This window comes from Ceratotherium simum, chromosome Y (genome assembly GCF_057802395.1).
Source record: "Ceratotherium simum simum isolate JZ-2026a chromosome Y, ASM5780239v1, whole genome shotgun sequence".
NCBI lineage: Eukaryota > Metazoa > Chordata > Mammalia > Perissodactyla > Rhinocerotidae > Ceratotherium > Ceratotherium simum.
This window is the reverse complement of record NC_141941.1, coordinates 7096805-7122481: the sequence shown is the minus strand read 5'-3', so window position 1 is coordinate 7122481 and position 25677 is coordinate 7096805. Positions and strand designations below refer to the sequence as shown.

General features: G+C 44.6%; 1 protein-coding gene across 11 annotated transcripts in view; it reads right to left on the bottom strand.

The window, feature by feature from the left end:
• LOC101399607 (transducin beta like 1 X-linked) overlaps positions 1-25677 on the bottom strand; it is a 223322-nt gene that overhangs the window by 115618 nt on the left and 82027 nt on the right. For 10 of the 11 annotated variants that reach the window (XM_087427861.1, XM_087427863.1, XM_087427864.1 and 7 more), the window contains one exon: positions 24155-24228. The exons of the other annotated variant lie outside the window; for it this stretch is intronic. The gene's annotated coding sequence lies outside the window, so the exon portion shown is untranslated. The remainder of the gene's footprint in view (positions 1-24154; positions 24229-25677) is intronic. 11 annotated transcript variants of the gene reach the window in all.

The window sequence follows — 25677 nt, the reverse complement described above, 5'->3', positions numbered from 1 at the left end:
CCCTGGAGCTCTCAGGCTTCTTCTTTGTGACGCACAGTAAGAGCACATTTTGGAAAGCTGTATCCTAAGAAATGCCCTTCCTTGAGGAAATGTGCACCAATAGCAATTCTCTGCACCTCATTTTTAAACCACCTCCTTGTTGATCCCAGGCCAGTGACACCCCGATTTGGAAGCAGTTTCAGCTCCATCAGGCATGGCCAGCCTGGGGTTGCTGGAAAATTCCCAAGAGGAAGCCAAGTGAGGGAAGGGGCTCCCCAAAGCCAGCCTGTCTGCCCCTCAGGGTGGGCAAGGTGGTCAGAGGGGAGGGCAGTGGCTCCAGGGAGGAGCTCGGGGTGGGGTGTGGGCAAGGGAGAAGAGGAAGCAATGATGGGAGGTGGGGAGCCAGAAGATGAGGGAGGGGAAGGTGGGAGAGGGGAGGGAGATGGCTGTAGGGCAGAAGACCCCTAGGTAGAGGGTGGACGTGGGGAAGGGGTGAGGTATGGCAGGGAAATGTGAGGGCATTGGGTGTGGGAAGGGAGGGAGATGAACGCAGCGGGGGAATGGGTGCTGGCAGGGAAGGCAGCAGAAAGGGCACCGGGGTGAGGGGAGAAGGGAGCAGAGGTCTCTAACTTCAGGTTACCAGAACCCACTCCTAGACCAGATGCAAGGGCAGGCCTTTCCTGTGGTCCCCACATGGCCTTAGACCTCATGCTAGGAGACCTTGGAGGCAGGTCAAGGTGGGTGATACCTGGGGTAACAGGAGGCTCCAATCTGCTAAACGAACCTCACCTGGTGTTCTTCAATCCAGGCGACATTTCAAACAGGTGAGCACTTATTAGCCGACACCCCTTCCATCCCTGCCTCTCTTATACCGGAGGTAGCATATATCTGAATGGACCACTTGGTGTTCAAGAGGGTTTCAAAGGATCTGGGGGCAGGAAACCACCTAAACCATGGGTGTACGCTCCCTTCCTCGGGGACAGATCCCCAGACTTCACAGAGGTGGGGTGTGGGGTCCGGTGAGTAAGCAGGGCTTCACATGCACCGAGACAGGAGGAAGACCTTGCTCTCCATAGGGCAGTAGCTCAGCCTCCATTTGCAATTGCGTTTCCTATTTATCCACCATCTAAAGCATGAAAATAGGCCCAATTTCTCTACAATACAGAACACAGAAAAATCACAGCTTAATTCTTCATCCCCTTCACGTCAGGAGTGTCCTAATTTTCTAGGGATACGTAAACACCACGATGGGGTAGCTACAGACCCCTGGAAGCCAAAGAGAGGCCCACCCACCTCCCACCACAGACAGACGCATTTATGTTCCCGTCAAGTAGAGAGGATTTATGTTGATTGCATTGCAATTATCAGAGAACCAGAAAAATCCTACTTAGAAATCTGTTGCAAACGGTGGCGATGAATCACTCTTCAACTGATCTTTTTCGTGGCCGTGAATGTTCTCACATAAAAGAGAAAATGGGAAGCATGGGTTTAAAAGGCACTGGATAAGATATACAGAAACAAATATTAAACCCCTTTATCTGAAACTAAAAAGTGTGACAATTCCTTGAGAAGGAAAGAAAGACATACAGGGAAGAGCTGAGTGCACCCTGAAGCTACAAACTCGTCAGTTACGTTAACTAGTTTGTATCCAGTGCCCACCACGGCGCTGACTCAAGGTACAAGCTCAGTCAATGTTGGCTGAATGAATGAATGAATGCCTTTACTTGGTCTGACTCGGCCAGAAAGGAGCAATTCCACTACCACAGCATCAAACAGACAACATACCACGTCGCCATGCCCAACTCTTTAGAAGCTAGACGTGAAAACAGGCAACGTACGTGAAAACTCACCGACTCTTTTCCATGAAGCTCATGGTACAACACGGAGAAAGCACAGACCCATGAGCACTATGGCCTCCCTGCCTCGACATGGGCAGTCTACTTACCACTATTCTAAAAGGATGTGCAACCATACAATGGAATATTCTTCAGCCACAAAAAGGAGTGAAATTTTGATACATCCTACAACATGGATATCTCTTAAAAACAGTATGCTTAGGGAAATAAGCCAGACACAGAAGGATAAATATTGCATGACTCCACTTATACGCAGGACCTAGAATATGGAAATTCAAAGAGACAGAAAGAGAAGAGAGGGTTACAAGGGGTTGGAGGGAGAGCGATGGCAGAAGGGCGAGTTATCGTTTCACCCATTCAGAGTTTTTTGGGGGGGACGATGAAGCAGTTTTAGGCATAGGTGGCTGGTTACACAACACTGTGAGCATATTTAATGCCACTAGGATTGTACGTTTACAAACGGTTAAACTGGTATTACATTATGTGTACTTTATCACAACAACAACAAAAAAGAATAGAACATGTGACGAGTCAGAAAGTCTTCGTAATTACTTGGTAGTCTCTTTGACCTGCTATAGAAATAATGACCCACGGGTTAAGACTCCCCTAACTAAGCAGTCAAGGTGGGTGAGAAGTCCCAAGGATAAAAAGCCACAGCCACACTACGGGAGTGTGGCACGACGCTGCTCCTTTAAAACGCCATTTAGTCAGCACTGGGCACAGGGGTCAACAACTCAGGCAGTAAACAGAGTGGACGCACGGAAATAAATGAAGGAAGGATGAGGATACAGAGCAGTCGGTAACAATAAATGTCAAAAACTCAAAGATTATTAAGTAAAAAGCAAAAATAGAAGACAGGAACAGGAGTCAGCGATAAGAAAAAAAAATGCCATCAATAGATAAGAAAATTTAAAGATGCTTAAGGGAATAAACAAATGCATGCGTCTCCTGGAAAATTTAGTTTTATTTAGATTCCTATTCAAAAGAGCTTTTATATTCTTATTCAGAATAGTTTAGATTACCAAAATAAAATCAAACCTGTTCTTCAGGTGACCAAGTGGCTTTGTTTTACTCATTAATAAACCAGCTGGCTGATTCCCAGCCCAAACTCCGTGCCAGCCCCTGACCCCTGGGCATTTTCCTTTGTCCCAGCTGCACCAAAGGACCCACTTCGCAGACATGCCCTAGGAGTTCACGCTGCCCTCTTAGCCAAGGATGCCTTCCTCTGGAACCCAGAAACCTCCTCTTCATCACTTGTGCATTGGCTCAGATGTCACCTCCTTGACCTCCAGAAAGCAGGTACAGCCCCACGTATCCGTCATGACCCTGCAGGAGGATGCTCAGTGGTCCTCCCTTCCCAAGAGAAGGGGTGGGGCCTTGGGTCCCATCAGGGCACTCTATAAGATAGTCCATGATTGGCTGGTTCTCTGCCCCCTCCCCCAACCACCACTTAATTGCAAGAACTGGCACAGAGCAAGGAGTCGGTAAATCATCCTTGAATGAATGCATACATTTCAGAATAACAAGGATTTATTTTTAAAATATTTAACTATATCAACAGTAAGAGACAGCTTAAATCAGCTGGGACAAGGGAAAGCAGTAAATTGGGACACAGAGCATTGCATCTGAGGAAAGAAAAGCAGACAGCAGGCCATGCAATTCAATTATGTCTTTTGCTTTATAAAATGATGACAGAAGATAACATCATCAAATTGGCCTAATGTCTGCTGAAGAGCCAGGCACCGTGCTAAGTGCTTTCCATGGAAAATTGCATCTCATCCTCACATGAAGGGAAAGGTATTATTATTCTTTGACAGAGCACAAAACTGAGGCTTAAAATTTGGAGCTTTTGCTCAAGGGCACACGGAGTGAGCAGGAGTCCCCAGGAGCAGAGTTTCAGCTGGGAGGGCAGAGCCCAGGGTTGGACCAGCTCTAGGCTCCGCTTATCTGGCCCTATCTGGCCCGGGTCTTCCATGCTGAGTCACTGCAGGCCCCGCCCCACCACCTACCCTTTCCATCACTCCTCTCCCCATGACCCAGCCCCACGCACTCCATCATGGGACTTAGGGTAGCCCCGAAGTCTCTGAGGGAGGCACAGGCCCCCAGAGAGTCCTCTGTCCTGTGGAATACGCCAACTAAGACTCAAACAGTCCCATCTACTCACTGGTTTACTTTTCAGACTTCTAAGAATGGGAAGGAGGGGCCCCTCCCAGTGAGGTTGAAGACAAAACTACAGATCAAACAGAATGGTACACGGCAGCCATTTAAAACCTAGATTCAGAATACCCCTGAATAGCCCGACTCATAAAAAGCAAAGCAAAAAAAAAAAAAAAAATATCTTTAAAATTTAAAAGATGCTGTGTTTTGAACATGTGTGGTCTTTATAAGAAAAGGAACACAACAAAATGGATTTTCTAAAAAACTTGCAAATGTTCAGAATTCCAGTGCAAAACTAGTCCTACCTCCACAACATTTTGTTCAAACTAAGTAAGGTCTCGGTTGATATTTTCAAATGAAGATATGTTTTGATGCACATTCTTTACAGAGAAACAGAACTGCAAAAGGTTATGGCGATGCCAACCAAAACATTAGTTAATCATATAAAATCATATCTAAAATAATTCTTTTTTTAAAAAAAAAACTTTATTGTGAAATAAGATTATTTAGACTTACAAAAGTTGCGGAAATAGGAAGTGTTCCCATATAGGCTTCATCTAGCTTCCCCTTATGTTAATATCTTACATAAACACAGCAATGATCAAAGCAAAGAAATCAACAGGGGTACAAGACAATTAAGTAAACTACAGACCTTATTCAAACTTCCATGTCCTTTTTCTGTCCCAGGATCCCATCCAGGGTGCCACATTCCATTTAGTCATCACATGTCCTTATTATCCGCTGACCTGGGAGAGTCGCCCTTTCAGATACAGACACTTTGGACGAGCACGGGAAGTTAATCTGTAGCACGTCCCTCTGTCTGGGTTTGTCCAGTTCTTCCCTTGATTAGATGTACGTTATGCATTTTTTGGCAGAGATACCACAGAAGTGATGCTGTGTCCTTCTCAGAACATCACATGATGTCACTATGCTTTATTCCTGGTGAGGTTCACCTTAACAACTTGGCTCAGGCAGTGGCATCTGCTGGATTTCTTCCCCCAAAATCACTACTTTCATCCCTTTAGTATAGGCATACCTCATGTCACTGCACTCCGCTTCATTGTGCTTCACAGATATTGTGGTTTTTACAAGACCCTCCACCAACAAAAAGATTACAACTCGCTGAATGCTCAGATGATGGTTAGCATTTTTTAGCAACAAGTATTTTTTAAATAAGGTATATACATTGTTTTTTTAGACATAATGCTATTGCATGCTTAATACTCTACACTGTAGTGTAAAAATAAGTTTTCTATGCACTGGGAAACAAAAAAATGTGTCTGATTCACTGACTGTGGTGGTCTAGAACTGAACCTGCAATATCTATGAGGTATGCCTGTAATTGGTAAATATCTTGGGGGAGATACTCTGAGCCCATAGTAATATTACATGATTCTTAATATTACGGATACAAAAAGTAACATATGGCTCACAGTGTATAGTGCAAATGGTTAACTCCATTTGTATCCTTTTCAGAAGGGAAACTCCCAAGGAGAAATCTTAGAAATGCAGTTTTTAAAAAGAACTCTTAGGGGGGCCAGCCCAGTGGCGGAGCAGTTAAGTGCGCACGCTCCGATTCAGAAGCCCAAGGTTCGCAGGTTCAGATCACTTGTCAAGCCATGCTGTGGCAGTGTTCCCTATAAAGTAGAAGATGTGCACAGATGTTAGCCCGGGGCCAATCTTCCCCAGCAAAAAGAGGAAGAGTGGCATCGGATGTTAGCTAAGGGCTAATCTGCATCACAAAAAAATAAAATTAAAAAATAAAAAATAAAAAGAACTCTTGGGGGCCAGCCCAGTGGTGTAGTGGTTGGGTTTGCACGCTCTGCTTCGGTGGCCCAGGGTTTACGGGTTCAGATCCCAGGCACAGACCTAGGCACACTTATCAGGCCATGCTATGACAGGCATCCCACATATAAAGTGGAGGAAGATGGACACGGATGTTAGCCCAGGGCCAATCTTCCTCAGCAAGAAGAGGAAAATTGGCAACAGATGTTAGCTCAGGGCTAATCTTCCTCACCAAAAAAAAAGAACTCCTGACTTGAATCCTTGATGAGGAGTTAAAGAAGAGCAAGCACAATATGTAAAATGTTGAGGGATCTGCGTGGGCGCAGGAGCGCAGGCAGCTCCAAAGCAAGAAAACCAACGCCAACAACACATCCTGAGCAGAAGGCTTGGTCCACACAGCTAGTCTGCATACAGTAATCCCAAGGAGGTTCCAAATCGGCTTGGTTTTGCATAATTCTTATCCCGACTATAAATAAAAGTTCTCTTTGAGTATCTATTTCAAAATGATATTGTAAATATAAGTTGATGGCTAAGTCCATCGCCAATAAACACTTCCATTAAAAAGAAAAATGATTTCTGTAAACCTAAAACTGCTTAAAAAAATAAAGTGGATTAGCTAAAAAAAAAGAGTTACAATGAACTATTGGAGAAAAAAATCCACATGACGTGAAGTTACAAACAAACACAGTCTAGACCCATGGCTAAGACATAGGAGGCTAACCCAGCAGATTCTTTTATCTCCAAGCATCAGATTGCAATCCCGATGGGGAAAAAATAAGGGTCAACCCAATGGAAAGCCCCCTTCAGATGTGCATGGTGGGAGGTCTGTAAACAAGAAGAATGGCTGAGTTCAGCATACTTAAACAAAGAAATACACTAAAGACATACTTAGATAAAGTTTTAAAATACACATAAAGGGCCGGCCCCGTGGCTTGGTGGTTAAGTGAGCGCGCTCCGACGCTGGTGGCCCGGGTTTGGATCCCGGGCGCGCACCGAGGCACCACTTCTCCGTCCATCCTGAGGCCGAGTCCCACATACAGCAACTAGAAGGATGTGCAGCTGTGACATACAACTATCTACTGGGGCTTTGGGGGGAAAAAATAAATAAATAAAATCTTTTAAAAAATAAAAAATAAAATAAAATACACATAAAACCCTAATTTAAAAATAGTGTATTTTTTAATCACCAACAATTTTCTTAAATAAATATAAAGAAGTGGATGTATAGCCTTACAGAAACACAAAGATCATCCAATACACAGTTTATGTTTCAAAAGTTCAAGCAAACAAACACTTGCCGTGAACCTGAGTTGTAAACCATGGCCAGCTTCCTGGAAGCTGGAGTCAGACAGACGCGGGTTCATTCTCAGCCCCACTGCTCACAGCGGGGTGACCCTGAGAAAATACACTCACTTCCTCCTAAGGATGGGGTGGCGGGTGAAAACACCTCTCAATCAACGGTAACCACTGGTATGACGACCCCACCACGCTCCAGTGGGATTTCTGGTAGCTGGTACGTTAACCAACAACTCAGTGCAGATGGATCAAGGGAGTAAGCATATAGTCACCATAGTGGGTTGAATTGTGTCCCCTGAAAGCATATGTTGACGCTCTAACCCCTGGTACTTGTGAATGTGACCTTACATGGAAATCAGGTCTTTGAGGATGGAATCAAGTAAGATAAGGTCATACTGGATTAGGGTGAGCCCGAAATCCAATGACTAGCGTCTTTATAAGAGAAAGGAGAGATCTGGAGACAAACACGTGGACTAAGGCCTTGAGAAGACAGAGACAGAGATTGGGGTGATGCACCCATAAGCCAAGGAAAGCCTGGAGCCACCAGAAGCTGGCAGAGAGGCATGGAATAGACTGTCCCTCAGAGCCTCCAGAAGGAACCAACTTTTCCAACACCTTGATTTTGGACTTCTGACCTCCTGAACTGTGAGAGAATAAGTTTCTGTGGTTTTAAGCCACCCACTTTGTGGTAATTTGTTATGGCAGCCAGAGTAAACTCATATAGGATAATAATGGTATCATCGTGTGTGTGTGTGTGTGTGTGTGTGTGTGTTTGTGTGTATATATATATAAAAAATCCTTCTATATTAGAAATACATCCTGAAATATTTATGGGTGAAATCACGTGGTGTCTGGAATTTGCTTTGAGTTAGTCTCATAAAAAGAAAAAAAACAGTGAGAGTACAGATGAGACAAGCTCATGAAATGTTGACAGTGCTTGAAGCTGGGTGAAGGGTACACAGGAATATACCGAAATATTCTATATACTTTGAATATGTTTGACAATTTCCATATTAATATGCTAGGAGTGTACATGTCAGGGATTAGCAGGCAAGCATCTAAACTATGTACGCAACGTTTGTCCCAATCAATGCAACCAACTTCAACATCCAGTTTTATTCACTACCCTCTTTGAAACAGAAACAACGAAAACATCGGAAGCCCATTCATTAAAGCAGCCACTGCATGCTGACCTATGGTGAGCAATCATCCAACTGAGATTCTTGGAATAATCTTAAATTCATAAACCTCATCTCCCTGTATGCTTGCTCAGATCAGTAACATCACAAGCATAAGGACATACACGAATTTGGATAAAAATAAGGGGTTCTTTCTTATATGCACTACATCAGCAGCACTTGAACAGAACAAAGTAATGGAATCAACATGTTGAAAATATTACTCTTTCCTAAGGTTACCACTGTGGGAATTAGGTTCCCAGTGGAAGCCTCAGCACACAGCTTGCAAAAAGCGTTCCACCTAATTAATGTAATGTGGGCCGAGGCCAACGATTCGACCACAACATGGGAGCTCACACTTAAAGCTACTATGAAAATACTTTAAACATTCGCTTGTAGTTCTGAAGCAATAATTAAGGATGTGACTGCACTGGCTGGGAACCTTTACAACATTTAATCTGTGTAACTGAAGCCACAGTCATTTGTTACACGGCCTCCAACCCCCACAATACTCAGGGAAATAGTTAGCCGCATTCTTGTCAAGATGTTGAAGTTTCTTGATACATTTATTTAGCAAAGGCCAGGCCTGATTCTCATAATCCCTCCTCAGGGAACATTCTGCTCCAGCTTTACCTAAATTGCACTGGCAAGAAATGAAATCAGAGGGGCAGCCTTGAGTCAGCAACCTGCAGGAGAAACCTCGGCGGAATCGAAATGAAAAACGCAATGAGAAACACAGTCAGGACTCAGCCAGGCCGCGCTGGGAAGCTGGCCTCTGCCAGCTCTGAGGGGTCTCTAATTTGTTCTACATGCGGTGGGCTTCCTTTGATTTGACTCTCACATTTCCAACTTCCTTTCAGAATTCAGAGACCTGCACATCTGGCCATTACAGGGACCTGCCCCCCCCACCCCCCGCCAAGGAGACAATCTTTTGGCGGATAACCCTTCCTGCAGCACTGAGCATGTGAAAAGTACCCTAGAGCAGGGTTTCCCAGCCTCGGCACTATAGACATTTGGGGCCAGATCACTGTCTGTGGTGGGGGCTGTCCTGGGCACTGGACGGTACTGAGAGCATCCCTGGTCTCCACCCACTCGATGCCCCTAGCACCTCCCCAACTGGGGCAACCAAAAATATCTTTACACATTGCCAAGTGTCGCCTGGGGCAGGGCAAAATCCTCCTTCAGTGAAAGCCAGAGTCCTAGAAAGCTCCTCACTGGAGAGCCCAATCCCCAGAATGTTCTGGGGCAAAATGTAAGCTCTGCCCCCTTTTGGTTCAACCTAACAGATAAGAAATGGTAGAGCCAGTCGTCATTGAAGAGACCATGAGAAAAGAATGCATGCAAAGATACACATGCATGCAAGTTTAATCGGACTCACTCAGATGGCCTTTTGGGAAGGTGAAAAAGAAATTGTTTCTAAACGGTTATATCGTCAGGCCTCACATGAAAGGGGTCTTTAAAATTTGAACTTCTCTGTTGCAATTTCTAGAGACTCAAAGTGGATGGTGCAATAATTTTTCCAACAGCAGCAAGAACCACAACAACACGAATAATGACTGTGGTTTGAGGACATGTATGATTTTAACTTATATCAAAGCCAGTACCAGCCCGGTGCCCTCTATTTTCATGAACCTATTTAAGGATTCCCTCAGTTATCTCCGTCTTCACCTGTTCTGTTCCCCAACTTTCTCTCAGTCACAGTGGCTGAAGAAGACTCAGAATCCAGCACAGGAGAGACGGCTCTGTGTTCCCCACTTTGCTCTCTTCCCAGGGGAGCAGAGAGGAGAGGTAACAGGCTGAAAATAAAAGGCTGATGTGTTGAGAGAAAGTGGAGCTGTAAAATGGCATTCATCTCCAAACCACTCACTCCTCTTTGACATCCACATGCAGTTCTGTCTCCCATGGGGCTCAGTGAAAACGAAGAATTTCCCCTAGGAGTGGCCACACAGGGGTTCCAACATCTTACCTGCTGGATCCGGAATCCCCAGATGCAGAGGGCATCCTGTGCTGTGTAAAGGAAAATGACAACCATATCTCAGCAATTCACTTCCCCATCATTTCCTCCCATAGCCTTGCAAGAACAAACAGGGCACACTTTCCAATCCCTTCTCAGCTCACGTACGGGATCTGGAGAGTCAATCTAATTATTCTGGTTCCAATTTCCAGTTCTATCAGTAAGTACTGATGCAAGAAATGTAAAGGGCAGTCCCTAAAAGAGGGAAAATCGAAACCCTAGAAGCTGTGCATTCGCTACCCCACAGTCAGGCGGCCTAAAGCTCCCATCACCCCAAATTTAAAATCAGCATTGGCCATGATGCCTTTGAGAGGGTTTCCCAATGTACTAATGGTGAACACATATGTCACACATTTCAGATCTGTTACAGCGTCTTGCATCACGTTGTTGTCAAGATGGGTTCTGTTACAACAAGATGCTTCAATTCTCCGCTGAAAAGGGACTTATCTGACACCTCCCTCCCCTGCTCTGTGGCTTTTTTACTTTCTGTGGTTGGCATACAGAGTAATTCACACATTCACAAATATTTAGGGGAAAAAAAAAAACCAAGAAACTGCCTGGAACCATAACATAATACCTGCTAGTGTTTGCTTCAAGGAATTTTACATCAAATAAGATCCAAAATCGGCTTGGGGTTTTGGGTTTGCCAGAGAGCTTATTTTTGTGAATGATTTCAATTTAACTCCTTGGATAACTATCTTATTAAGCTGCTGACACATCCGTCCTACTTAAATCTACGGTTTTTGCAAATCGGAAAAAAACGATTTTCATAGAATAGAAGCACAGTTTCATTTCTTTTTTTTTTTTTTTTTTTTTTTAATCAATATTATCTGTTTGGCAAGCTGTCCAAGCTTCCTTAGGATGATAGAAGCTGACAATTTGCAGTACCCTTAAAAGAAACGGCCAATTCAGTTCCACTCTGCCTGGCGCGGTGGCCCTGCCAAGGCGGCCCCTGCATCCTGCCGCAGGCGACCCATTTGTGCTGAGGCACAGGGCCCTGCTTGTTTGCCTTCAGCCCCTCTCTCCACTTCACACCATCCACAGAGCCCTATTTCAGCCTTCCACCTCTCGGGGTGCCTTTCTGCCTGCTCCAGCTTGGCAGAGTTGAATTTTCAATTTCAACGTTCACACGTGTGCGTGTTACTAACTACGACGCGGACAACTCATGTTTCTCAGTATCAGGGGCACCTCCAACAGCGGCACTTTGGTTTGGGGGGACCTGGGTGGACTCGGAAGTGGGGGGGACCATATCCAACTGGCGTGTGGGCGTGGCAGGGTTATTGGTTAGCATTTTTAAGAATTGCATCACAGCACTTAAGAAGTTGTTCAAGTTCCTTAGCGACTATCCAATGAATTGCTTCTGTTTTTGCCAGATATTGCCAAGACTGGCTTGCAAAAGAAGAACTTTCCAAATGCTTTCTAAATATCTCAGAGGGGTAAGTAAACACACCTGGAAGCGATGAGGACACATTTGGGCACTGCAGGCATCTCCCATTATGCTGGTGAACGGAGGCGCCACACAGTTGAGGGTCCCTGAGGCACGTAAGACTGCTGTGTCAGCGTTTTGACATAAACATCAACTTCCTATTCGGACACTTAATGTACAAGCCACGTGGAAGGCGGACACCTGGCTTAGTGTCCTCGCCTTGGCACCACCAGGCTGTGCACCTGTCCCAGGCCAGACCCCGTGAGCAAGCTCCATCTCTCCATTTATAAGACTGGGTCTGCAGCTGTCTATCTCATATCTATGGACCGTGCCAGCCTCATGAATCTAAAGCAGGGTTTCTCTGCTGCAGCACTGATAACATTTGGGACCGAATCATTGTTTGCTGTGAGACTGTCCTGTGCACTGCAGGACGCTGAGCAGCATCCCTGGTCTCTATCCACTAGATGCCAATAGCACCCCAGCCCCGCCAACCCCCCAACCCCCATTGTGACAACCCAAGATGCCTCCAGACATTGCCAGATGTCCTGGGGAGTGGGAAGGGTAGCAAATGCAAAATTACCCTCTTAGAGAACCACTGTCCTACAGGGGTTAGGTACCACACTGGGCTCCAGGTATCCCCCAAATTAAAGGCCTGGGTTAGTCTGGCTCTTCTACAAACCTGCCTTGTCTCAAACCACCATCACGGGCCTCACTATACTCATCCACCAAATAAGGCTCTTACTCTGTCTGCTCTGTCCATAAAGCGTAGCCACTGGCCCACGTGGCTATTTAATCTTAAACAAATTAAAAGGAAATAAAATCTAAAATTCCGTTCCTCAGGCACACTAGCCACATTTCAAGTGCTCAAGAGCCTCATGTGGCGAGTGGCTACTCGACTGGACAGTGCGGATACGGAACAGCTCCACCTTCACAGAAAGTTGTACTGGGGGCGCTGTTCTAGCTCATTCAAGAATGTCTTACTGTTCTAACACTCATGCATGCTTCTTGAAAAAAAGAACCGGGGGGCAAATTCAAATTAACGCCAGGCACATTTGAGAATACAGGCTTAGAAAAATAACGATAACCCTTTTTGTAAAATGTGGTGCTGGCGCCGGCCCTGTGGCACAAGCGGTTCAGTGCGTGCGCTCTGCTGCAGCGGCCCGGGGTCCGCCGGTTCGGATCCCCAGGTGCGCACTGACGCACCACTTGTCAAGCCATGCTGTGGCGGCGTCCCATATAAAGTAGAGGAAGATGGGCATGGATGTTAGCCCAGGGCCAGTCTTCCTCTGCAAAAAAAAAAAAAAAAAAAAAGGAGGAGGATTGGCAGATGTTAGCTCAGGGCCGATCTTCCTCACAAAAAAATAAAATAAAACGTGGTGCTTTCCAAACATTTAAAGAACTGGAATTTCTACAAACTGACCACTTGAACCTGGATAATAAGCTGGCAATTTTAATAACTGTATTTCTGAAAAACAGGAAGTCAAGAGAGAAGGCATTTACTCCAAATTTACATGCAATAAATGAAAAAAGTATAAACCTGGAAGATAGTTATACTGGTCTAAAATTATGGATTTGGGGAAAAGGAAAACAGTTGACACCTACTTCAATTATTCACCCAAGCAAGATCTGTGGACCCGACTAAACGACTTGCTTCATTTCATCACGTAATCCAATCTTTTCCGATGGGTCTGGTCCCAGTCTTGCAGTCCCGCAGTTGTCCAGGTCCATCTATAAACCTGTTCCTAGATACTGCACTACCTTTAACAGTCCTGGTATCTGCCCCAATATGGAGACTCACAGACCCACCCTGAGTCCTGGATAGAGGGCATTCATGTGCACTGGTCCATCCCAACGCAGTGAAGGACACATTACCTTCTAAACATGAAATAGCCCTGTTACGCTATACTTTGGCGGGGGGTGGGGAGGGGATAGATTAAACCACATTTAAAAGTATACTTACCTCAAAAATCCTTAACTCAAAAAAATGTACATTTTCACCTTAAAAATATTCCTATATTATTTTGAGAGCCAAGAGTTCATTGGGTTATCTTGACCTTCCTTTGTATATATCCACACAAAAACTTCTACTGGAATGTCCACAGGAGCGTTATTCACGACAGTCAAACAGTGGAAACCACCCAAGTGCCCATGAACTGATGAAAAAATAGACAAAACGGGGTCTATCCACACAAGGAGTCATAGCACGTGGCTACAAAAAGGAATGAAGCACTGCTGCACGCTGCAACACGGACGAACCTTGAAAACACCATGCAAAGCGAAAGAAACCAGACACGAAAGGCGCATATTGTATGATTTCATGTATATGAACGTCCAGAATAGGCCAGTCCACAGGGACGGAAAGCAGATTAGTGGTTGCCAGGGGGTGGGGGAGGCAGGAAGAAACGGACAGTGACTGCTAACGGGTGTATTGAGAATACTCTACAGTTAGATTGTGGTGATGGCTGTACATACATTAAACACCAACAAATCATGCACTTTTAAATGGGGGAATCAGATGGTATGTGAATTATATTCTCCATAAAGCTGTTTAAAAAAAAATGGCTTTGCACCTAGCACGGGGTGCAAATTACAAATGCACTAACGATGCTCACTTACTTCTCTCTGACAGTGGGTACCATCAAGCACGGGATATTTCCACTCTGGGGAAGTGAAGTGGGGGGGGGGCAGGGGGGCGGTACCCAATTGCTTCTGCAGTGCAACATAGGGGTAACATTTTCAAAATTGTTTCCGCACTTCCTACACAGAACACTTCTTTCTTGCTGGTGAATATTGGACATCTGGGGGCAGTGAGGAGCTACGTGTTCACCCGAGGCCCTTTCCGATATAGAATCTGTACCAGCAAAGGTTTCGGGAGGCAAATCACCAAAGAGACCTTCTTGTGACTATGAATCAAGCACACTTCAGGGTAAACACTGCCCATCAGCTGAAGTCAAAAGAGTTATTCCAAAACGCATTGATTTAGCCATTTTCCAAATCCCTGCCTGGCCCAGCAGACCCCACCACCTTCTGCACGTGCTGCCATCCTCTCAATGAAGTCATACTGAATGTGACAGGCTGTTTATCAGACCCGGAAGGGGCCTTTCCTGCACCCCGACCTGGCTGACACAGGGCCTGGGGTGCAGACTCTCCTCATCCTCCAGAGACTGATCAGCCCGAAGAACTTGCTTGTGCCACTGGGACCCCCAAAGCCCCCTGGGGATGTGGGGTAGCTCTGCCCACATGCTTCTTTCATAGGGAGCTGGTACTGCAGTATTGCAGCATCAGGACCAAACCAGAAAAGACACATGACAAAAAATATATCCCTGACAGGGTGATGTATTTTGTGGCAAATCAGGTCACGCCAGCCCTTGCTAGCCACAGTCCAGAATTTCTTTATTCATAGTTCACAACTCACCACAGCTGCAGAGTTTAGAGAGGCTGAGAGCCATAAATCCATCTGCTCCCTGCTTATCTAAATTTCATACAAGATTAATATTCTACCTACATCTGCTGACAAAGACAAATAGCTACAGAGTGCAAAATGACAATATTCTATGTAAGCAAACACTGTGAAAAGAACCCAGTTGCAAATGTGATATTTTCAGCTAAAATTCGGTGTTTTAGAGGAATATACATTTTGTAAACCAAACACTGTGTGGTCACACAGAAAAATGTCTTTAAAGTGGATGTAAAAAATATTCAAGGCCAGTCAACACCCTGCCCTTCATGGCTGTCAAATGCAGAGCCTCTAATAGGGAGGTTTTTAAACAAAAGCACGCAATAATGTAATTAATTTTAAAAAGAAACTATAAAATTTGAATCATACTTAAAATTAATCAGCAATATAAAATAAAGATTAAATGCAGCCTAGTGTATAAACCAGAAAATCCTCCTGCTGTGAGGGCTTGCCTTACAAAGGAAGCTTGCCTTTAAGTTTACAAACAAAAAGTAGGTGATGGTGCCTTAGTTAGTTTGAAATAACAGAAGGTAGACGTGCATTCTGAAGTACTGAAAAATGCCACAAGCTAACCTACAATAAAGGAGCCAAGAACATACAACGGAGAAAGAAAAGTCTCTTCAATAAATGGTGCTGGGAAAACTGGACAGCCACACGTGAAAGAATGAAAGTAGACCATTATCTTACACCATACACAAAAATTAACTCAAAATGGATCAAAGACTTGAATGTTAAGACCTGAAACCATAAAACTCCTAGGAAAAAACATAGGCAGTATGTTCTTTGACATCTGTCCTAGCAGTATCTTTTTGAATGTCTCCTCAGGCAAGGGACACAAAAGAAAAAATAAACAAATAGGACTACATCAGACTGAAAAGCTTCTGCAAAGCAAAGGAAACCATGAACAAAACGAAAAGACAACCTACCAATCGGGAGAACATATTTGCAAATTAAATATCTGATAAGGGGTTAATATTTAAAATATATAAAGAACTTTTATATAGAGAACATATAAAAAAATTGATAAACAACTCAACAACAAAAAAACAAACCACCTGATTAAAAAATGGGCAGATGATATGAACAGCCATTTTCCCAAAGAATATATACAGATGGCCAACAGGCACATGAAAACATGTTCAACATCACTAATGATTAGGGAAATGTAAATCAAAACTACAATGAGATATCCCCTCATGCCCGTCAGAATGGCTATAACTAACGAGCCAAGAAATAAGTGTTGGAGAGGATGTGAAGAAAAGGGAACCCTTGTACACTGCTGGCGGGAATGTAAATTGGTGCAGCCACTATGGAAAACAGCGTGGAGATTCCTCAAAAAATTAAAAATACAACTACCATATGATCCAACTGTTCCACTTCTGGATATTTATCCAAAGAACACAAAATCAGTAATTTGAAAAGATATCTGCACCCCGATGCTCACTGCAGCCTTATTCACAATAGCCAAGACTTGAAAGCAACCTAAGGGCCCAGGAACGGATGATTGGATAAAGAAGATATGGTATATATATACAATGGAATACTACTCAGCCATAAAAAAAGACAAAGTCATGCCATTTGTGACAACGTGGATGGACCTTGAGGGTATCATGCTAATAAGTCAGACTAAGAAAGACAATACCACATAACATCACTCATATGTGGAAGATAAACACATGGATACGGAGAAGTGATTGGCGGTTTCCAGGGGAAGGAGGTGGGGGAGGACGAAAGGGGTAAAGGGGCACATGTGTACAGTGACGGATGGAAACTAGACTTTTGGTGGGGAACACAGTGCAGTCTACACGGAAGTTGAAGTATAATGATGTACATCGAAAATTTATATAATGTTATAAACCAATGTGACCCCAATAATAAATACATGAGAATAGGAAAAACGACAACAAAATGCCACTAAGGCATTTTGTTAAGTACAGTAAATTGCTACAGAAAATACAGATTTTGTAATGGGATTTTTACTGTTTCAATGAGCTTACTTCAAGCTCTACGCCTGCCCCCTACATGTTCCATTCCCAACCCCAAATCAAATCAAATCTTTGTGTGACAGCCCCAGCAAACAATATCCTGCTCCATTCCCTGCACCCGGCACTCAGAAGGCACCCATTATCTGCTGAACACATGAACAGAGAAATCAATATCCATGCTATTGTCCTACTTTGCACCAAAATGTCAAAAAAATCCATTCTGACTGCTCTATGTAAATAAAGTTATAAACTCATCAGAGTTGAAAAGCTATCCCTGTAAGTAAGGAGCTGCTTTAGGATTCAGGATTTCGGTAATGTGCCAAGACCGTCAGATCCCAAGTGAGAGCACTGATTTTTTTGTAGACGATGCTTAAGTTACAGACACCACATTTCAGAATAATCAAGAATCTTTTCACATAAAGATAAGACTTCATCGCACTGATTGCAAAGTGTCTCCAAAGTTTCTATGCACAGAGCCAACGTTGATACTTTTGCAGAGAAGTAAAGTCTCGGGAGGTGGAAAGAGGAAAGCAAATTCAGGGACAAGTAGGGGACTGTTACACACGCCGGTTATAGAGAGCTGTGGCCATAAGGGAAGGAGGGCAAGGTGGCAGGCAGAGAGCTCGCTGCAAGTGAGCGTGGTGGCAGTGGACTGGTACGGGTGCCATTCTGGACACTTCTGCTATTGCTTTCAGTATTTCTTCTACTGCCCTCTCCCTTGGAAGCCAAAGGGAACAAAGAAGCAGATGGGATGAACGCATGAGCTCATCTCAGAAGAGCAGCTCCTAAAACAGTAGGATATTGTGTTAACAGCACTTGAGGAAGAGTATGAGGAAAGTTGTGGAGTTTTCTACGTGGCTACAACATGATTTCACGACATGCCAACTGGAACCATTGTCTACGTCTAAAGAGTAGTCACAAGCCAGACATAATGGATCCAACTTTAAAACATTTCTCTGTAAACCACTTAACTATCCATCAATGGATGAATGGATAAACAAAATGTGGTCTATACACACAGTGGAATATTATTCAGCCTTAAAAAGGAAGAAGAATCTGACACATGCTACAACACGGACGAACCATGAAGACATTATACTGAGTGAAATAAACCAGGCACAAAAAGACAAATACTGTATGATTTTTGTATTAGGTACCTAGAGTAGTCAATTTCATAGAGATAGAAAGTGAAATGGTGGGTGCCAGGAGCTGGGGGAGAGGGGAATGGGGAGTTGTTGTTTAGTGGGGATAGAATTCCAGTTTGGAAAGAATAAAGAAGTTCTACACATGGATGGTGGTGATGGTTGCAGAACAATGTGAACATACTTAATGACACTGAACTGTACACTTAAAACTGGTTAACACGGTAAATTGAATGTTATGTACATTTTATCACAATAAAAAAGAATCTTTTGTAACTCTGACTTAAAACAGGTATTTTAAGTAAGGCACGATCTTTCAGTTACCATCTTTTCATGTGGGACTATTTTCATGTTGGGGGTTCCTTTAAAAATTTGCTAGTTGTGCATATGGGTGTCTTGTAAAGGTGGGAAATTTGGAGAATCCCATAATTATTCTAAGTAGTAAAATTCAGAATTACTACTGACCATAAAAAAAGCAAATTATACAAATTATTTTCCTTTTTAATAGACTATAAAGTAAATGAAGTTAAACTGAATTGATGCTTATGAATTACATATATGATTATGTTGCCAAAAATATATTTCTCAATGCAAAGAAAACCATAATTTAGGAACAGAAATCTATGTGTATAGCCTTACTCTTTTCCAAACTTGAGTATTAGAGTCACTGTAGGAGGACCAAAAGTGTATAATTCCTTACCGTGGTGCTTCATAGCCAATACCGGCAGACACTAAACTCCTATGAAAGAAGATGGAGGGCAATATTCTATATGCTCAAAGTTTTTGGCCATATTTCAAACCAGCCAACCTCAATACTACTGACATTTGGGGCCAGATAATTCTTTGGTGTGGGAGGGAGTGGGGGAGGCTGTCCCGTGCATTGTATGATGTTTAGCAGCATCCCTGGCCTGTACCGTCTAGATGCCGAGATCTCTCTCTCTCTCTCTCTCTCTCTCTCTCTCTCTCTCACACACACACACACACACACACACACACACACACTCTCTCTCTCTCTCTCTCTCTCTCTCTCTCTCTCTCTCTCTCTCTCTCCAGTTGTGACAATCCAGTATGTCTCTAGACTTTGCCAAGTGTCCCCTCGGGGAAAAAACAGTCCCGTTGAGAACCACTATCCCAAACCGAGAAAAAGATATTTGGGAACTGCCCGTGTTTATAAAGAAAACCAAAAGGAAACGTTAAGAAAAACAACACACTTTGATTTGGTATAAGAGCCAGAAGTGGTGAAAAATGTCAGAAACGAAGGAATTCTTTCATCATTTTACAACCAGAATCAATAGCCAATTTCAAGAGTTTATTCTTGAATTTAATTAGTCAAGCACATAATTAACGTCCATTTGAGTCAAATTCTATCATGAAGAAATTCACTAGACCTTCCATCCGTTAGAGGGGCAGAGAAGCCCGTCGCTGCCGCCATCCCTCTCCCAGCCGGCTATGTTGGTGAGGAAAGGCACGCCCAGCTTCTCGAGAGAAAGCAGCTTTCCTGACAACCTGGAGGGAGTGTTTGTGTGGCTCCACGTGCGTGTTCTGGGTATTCGATAAAGCAGCTGAAGACAAGTGTTGTTTGAAAAAAAAGAACATTGAATAAACCTGAACCGGAGACTGGACGGGAGGAAAAAAGGGCTGAATTACATTATCAAACAACCCTTCATCAAGGACCTTTCATCAGCTGGAGACCACAAGAAGCAATTGTTCTACCAGATTATCCACGTGGCCTTCACTTCTTTAAATCAACAAGCTCCGGTTCCGAGGGCGCCCGTGAAGCTTTAGCGCTTCCGATGGGACACCGATTAGCGACAGCTCACTCTACCCCACTGCACCCAGGTCTGCTGGGCAACACTCTGGGCGCCACCCTTACCAACTTAGTATGAAAACCTCCTGCAACCAGTTGGGTCGTTAACATGGCGGACTGTCCAGTTGACAGTCAACTGTGTCGTCCTTATTACAACGTCCAGTTCTAATCTATTCTATTGGGCAACCCTTCAGGCTCCAGGGCACCACTTCCCTCAGAGGCATGGCGCCTTTGGATTACAACTACTAAATGATCCATCATTTGTGCTTTTCTGGGATTTTACGAATAAAAAGGAACTGGTGAGAACTGGCCACCTATGCCAGTTACTTAGACCCCAAAAAGAAGAATAATCAGAGACAAATGAGAAAGCAGAAGGCAAGTGCTTAGAACAAGCAACACATACACACACACACACACACAACGCACTGGACAAAGAGAACCGAGCCCCAAAGCCAACACTGCATATTTCACGGTTTTCAATCACTTCCAGGCTGTGAACAAAAAGGGGAGGTGGGAAAAGAACGAGGAGGCAGAGCAGAAACACGCACTGACTCAACAATGCGCTCAGACGATTTCGCACGCTGTACTAAAACACTATGAAGTGGGGATTAACTCCCCGTTGTACAGAAGAGGCGACTGAGCTCAGAGGAGCTAACTTACTTCCTAGAAGTCCTAGAAGGTGCAGGAGATGGAAGCACAAGGCGAAGCAAGAGCTATCGGACCCGAAGTCGGCCCTCGTTCCTCTCCGTCCTCTGTCCTCATGTTGACGGCAACACCGACGTGGGAACAAAGGGCACTCCACCTTGCACTGCTTATGAGCTAAACCCCGGATGGAAACAACTGGGCCCCTTGAAGGCAGTTCCCGGAGACAGCGTGGATGGACAGCTGGCCTCTGCTGAGGGCAGCCAGGTGGTTCCCTGCAGCAATAAAATGGGCGAGTACCCAATAGACCCTTGATTTTGACTTCAACCACACTGAAAGCTGACAGCATCTCAAGGGCCTTCTGAGTTCCCCGTTGTGAAGGGGCCTGGAAGCTGCCTCCTTCACTTGACTCTCCTTCTCTCCATCAGACGCAGTCGTCTTTAAAAGAGGAAGCAGCTCAAGAGGATGACCGGCTTTGCTCCCTACGTGGTGGGTCTGTTTTTATTTGTCCCCACCAGTGAAGTTCATGAAAGGAATTCATCCCCAGCAGCCCGGCTCAGGGCCCAGGCTATGCCGTTCACGCTCCTGTTTGCCCAGGGCGAGCTCGCTGTCCGTATCTGCTCGGCCAGAACTCTCTCTCCTGAACGGGGTGCCGAAGGCAAAGAAGTCCAGCACGATCGCTGCACCTTCTGAACACCACGGCTTCAGCGGGCTTCGGCCAACAAAGGGATGGAGTGAACACACGCGGGAGTCAGCCACCACTGCGGGTTCCCACTGCGGGCTCCCCCTGCGACCCCGGGAGGCTCACAGCCTTGCCGTGCCTGAGATTCCTTGTCTGGACAATGGAGGCCACCAAGGCACTGACCTCACCGGGCTGCATGGGGAATAAGTGGGGACTTAACACAGCGTCTGGTTCGCACCAAAACCTGTGCACGGATGTTCACAGCAGCTCTACTTGTAATAACAGCCCAAAACTGGAAAGATCCCAAACGCCCTTCAACCGAGTCAATGGATAAACTCTGGTACATCCACAGTGGGGACACTACTCAGTATTAAAAAGGCACGAGCTGTTGACACACACAACTTGGATGGATCTCAAGGGCTTTACCCTAAGCGAATAAAGGCAGTCTCAAAAAGCCACATGCTGTGTGATTCCATTTACGTAACATTCTTGAAAGAACAAAATTTTAGAGATGGAGGGCCCAGTGGTCGCCAGGAGGTGGAGAGAGTGACCATAAAAGAGTAGCATGAGGAGCTTTCCTTGTGGTGACAGAACAGTTCTGCAAAAGATGATGGTGGTGGTTGCACGAATCTATACATGTGATAACATTTCATACAACTGCACACGTGCGTGCACACACACACTCATATATACACACAAAAGTGCATGTAAAAACTGTGAAATCCTGATAAGGTCTGCCAATGTCCATTTTCTTGATGCCGCAGTATCTCCTTGTAATATGTTACTACTGGGGGAAGGTGGGGGAGGGGACTCTGGAACTCACTGTACTATTTTTGCAACTTCTTGTTTCTTGTAGTCTAACATTATTTCAAAATAGAGGCTTCAAAAATAACAGTGATTGATGAATGGATAAACAGAATGTGGTCTATTCACACACTGGAATAGTATTTGGCAAAAGAAAGGAATGAAGTGCTGACATGCTACAACCTGGTGAACCCTAAAAACATGATGCTGAGTAAAACAAAGCCAGTCACGAAGAACACGTATTGTATAATTCCATTCATATGAAACTTCCAGAATGGGCAAATCCATAGAAACTGAAAGCAGATTGGTGGTTGTCAGGGGCTGGGGGAGGCAGGAATGGGGAGTGACTATTAATGGGTATGAGATTCTTCAGGGAGTGATGAGATGTTTTAAAACCCACTGTGGTGATGGTTGCACAACATTGTGAATACACTAAACACCACTGAATTGTACACTTCAAATGGGTCAACTGTCAGCTATGTGAATCACATCTCAATAAAGTTGTTACCAAAAAATGGCAGTGTCTGGGACACAGTAAGCATTACACAAGCATTTGGTCATCATTTATTATTCTTTCCTCACCCCTGGGGGTTGATTATGAGTCACCTTTGGTGCGCTTTCAAACTACACGTTGCCCCTCCATTAATGATGGGGATTTATCCCTCAGGTGTGTCCAGGTAGACAGAGATGGCAGCTCTAATGCTAAGAGAATCAGAATCAAAGTCTCCATTGGGCATTGTGTAGGCAGGTCAAGTTCAAAGTCCTTGCCTTTTCCTTATGCCTTTTCTGCTTCCCCATCACCACCCTCCCTCCGTTCCACCAAACTGGTTTATCAACTTTTCCCTTAAAAAAAAAAAAAAAACACAACAAAAAACCTTCTTATTCCTGGCTCCTCACCTTTGGCCATAGAGTCCTCCATCTAGAATACATTTCTACAACATGTATCAAAATCCCACCTACCACCAAACCCAACTCAAGTCTCCCTTCCAAGAGGAAGGTCCAGCCTTCCTCGGCTGCTCCACACATGCTGGTAGACCCCTCCTGAGAATTCCACAGCAGGAAAGGTCTGCACCATCCAAAGGACACCCATCCACACCATGGCTTTGTGCCCGCCCCCACTTCTGGTACATCTGTAATGCCTTACCCTCAAAACCAAGACATACCTCATACATCTCTGTATACTGCACAGTGCTCCAGAAGTAACAAATTCAAAGAATGGTCATGCCAGAAATGGAAGATTTTGCATACAAAGCGGTCTGAAAAGGATGCACTTAACTCAGGTGAGAATCAGGCCTCATTGTAAATGGGTGAAATAGAACAGCCAATATGGCGGCTCCAGACCCCAGAAGGTCCCATTCCAGGTGAGTCCGGACTCTCCCTACCCTGAGAACAGTCTATGTAGGGCTCAGAAGGAAGGAAAATGCCTCCCCGGGGGCCTACATCACAGGCCATGCTGCCTCAGGATGGTGCCAAACTCGGTTTTTATGGAAAATTCTGGCTGGGCGACAAGTCATTACACAGCTGCCTGTCATTTCCCAAACATTCTGAGGAAAGGGAGCCTGTAACAGACCAAAAGGCAGAAACCTTTGTTTGTTTGTTTGTTAGAAATCAGCCTTCTGAGGAAAAATAAGTACCTCAAATGTATATGGGAGATAAGAGCAGACACAATGCTTCTCCAGAAAGCATACAGTTGAACAAGCATCTCCATTTCTCTTTCCTAAAATTTCTGACCTTCAGAAGCTAAATAAAAAAGAAGTTTATTATGAGGTGCTGATGCAAATATACAGCATTTTTTTGCTAGCAAAACCACCTATTACAAGAGATCTTGAGAAATCACTGTTTCCAGTACACAGAGCCAATACAGTAATATTTAAATTGTAAGCACAGAAAACATGGAGAGGTTGACAGGATATTCATCACGTAATAAATTACAATTCCACTTACTCAAAGCCAAACGTAGGCAAGTCCCTTCTTCCTTCCAGGGCTTATTTTTAGGCCTGTTTTCTATCTTCAGTTACCTGTTAACGAAAAATATCCAAAGTAAGGCAAAAAATGTCAGTGAAAAAATCCTGAAGGATATTCTAGACCATTCCATAAGCAGGCAGATATCGGAATTAGGGGTATCACGAAGCTGAAACAATAACCACGTCAGACAGCAGACAACCATCACTGGTGAATTTCAGGCCTACATCCCTATTTAAAGCATGCGATGAGACTGTTTACACAAATCCACTCAAAACTTTCATCATCTCAGAACTGATTATGATCACATCACCAGGGAATTTCAATAACTGAAAAATCCACTCTGCTCTCACAATAGACACATTTTTCTCTGCCATTCTAAAGCCCGCCAGGTGAAAACACGGGTATTTCTAGATTCAATCTAACTGAGCAAATTTTTACTGATAACAAGTACTCGTTCAGTCTTGGGGAAAACAGAAATTTTTGCTGCTCTGGCATTAGGGACGCTTAAGGTCTCTGATCTTGTGGACTAATCCATCCTGGCAGTGAGATGGTGGGAGCTGGTGAGGGAAGAGCAGAGACAAAAACCTAGGAGGCAAATGCACACTAGATCATTTAAGACGAGAGAAATAATGGAAGTCAAAATAGAAAGTGACTAGGGGCAAGGAGTACTTTACATTGGGGGCTGGGGCAGAGCTCTCTAAGGAGGGAGCGTCTGAATGGGGGCAAGAGAGGCAGGCTGCTGACACAGCACACGTGCAAATGTCCTGTGGTGAGAATGACCTCGGCGAGAGGGAGGAAAGCCAATGGGCTGGGCGGCAGAAGTGAGTGGCAGCAGGCCCTGGAAACGAGTTTGATCCTACGCATGCCCCACTCGCTACACACTATTCCTCACCCAGCCCCAGACTTAATGAGAAAAGAAGATCTGATCGTCCTTCTACTTAAAAACCCTTCAGGGGCTCCCATCGCACTTAGAACAAAACCCAGAGAGGCTCCTGCTCAGTAGAGAAACTGGTGGCTCGCGGGTTTCTAGCAGGGAAGACGAGAGATGCAATGGAGAGAAGGGACAGGGTTCTACACACTCTGGTGGTGAGCTCCAGAGGACTCGCGGTGGAGTGGGGTGTGTGATGGGGACGGGGAGAAGAAGAGAACTACGGACGGCGTCTAGGATCAGGCTTGAGCAACAACTTGGAAGGGGGTGCCATTGGCTGGGATGCAGGAAGGCTGAGGAGAGGAGAAATCAAGACTTTTTATGTGTTTGCTCTGAAATGCCCATTCCACCTCCAAGTGGACTGTTAACTAGGTAGTTAAATCCACAAGCCTGAGCAAGCGGGAAGGGTCACGGTTAGAGAGCTAAGTCTGGCAGTCATCCTATAAGTGTGATCTTTAAAGCATGGGCCTGCATGGGAGCGTCTAAAGCAGGGTTCCTCACCCTCAGCACCGCTGACCTTTTAGATCAGATAATTCTCTGCTGTGGGGCTGCTGTGCGCACTGCAGGATGCTAA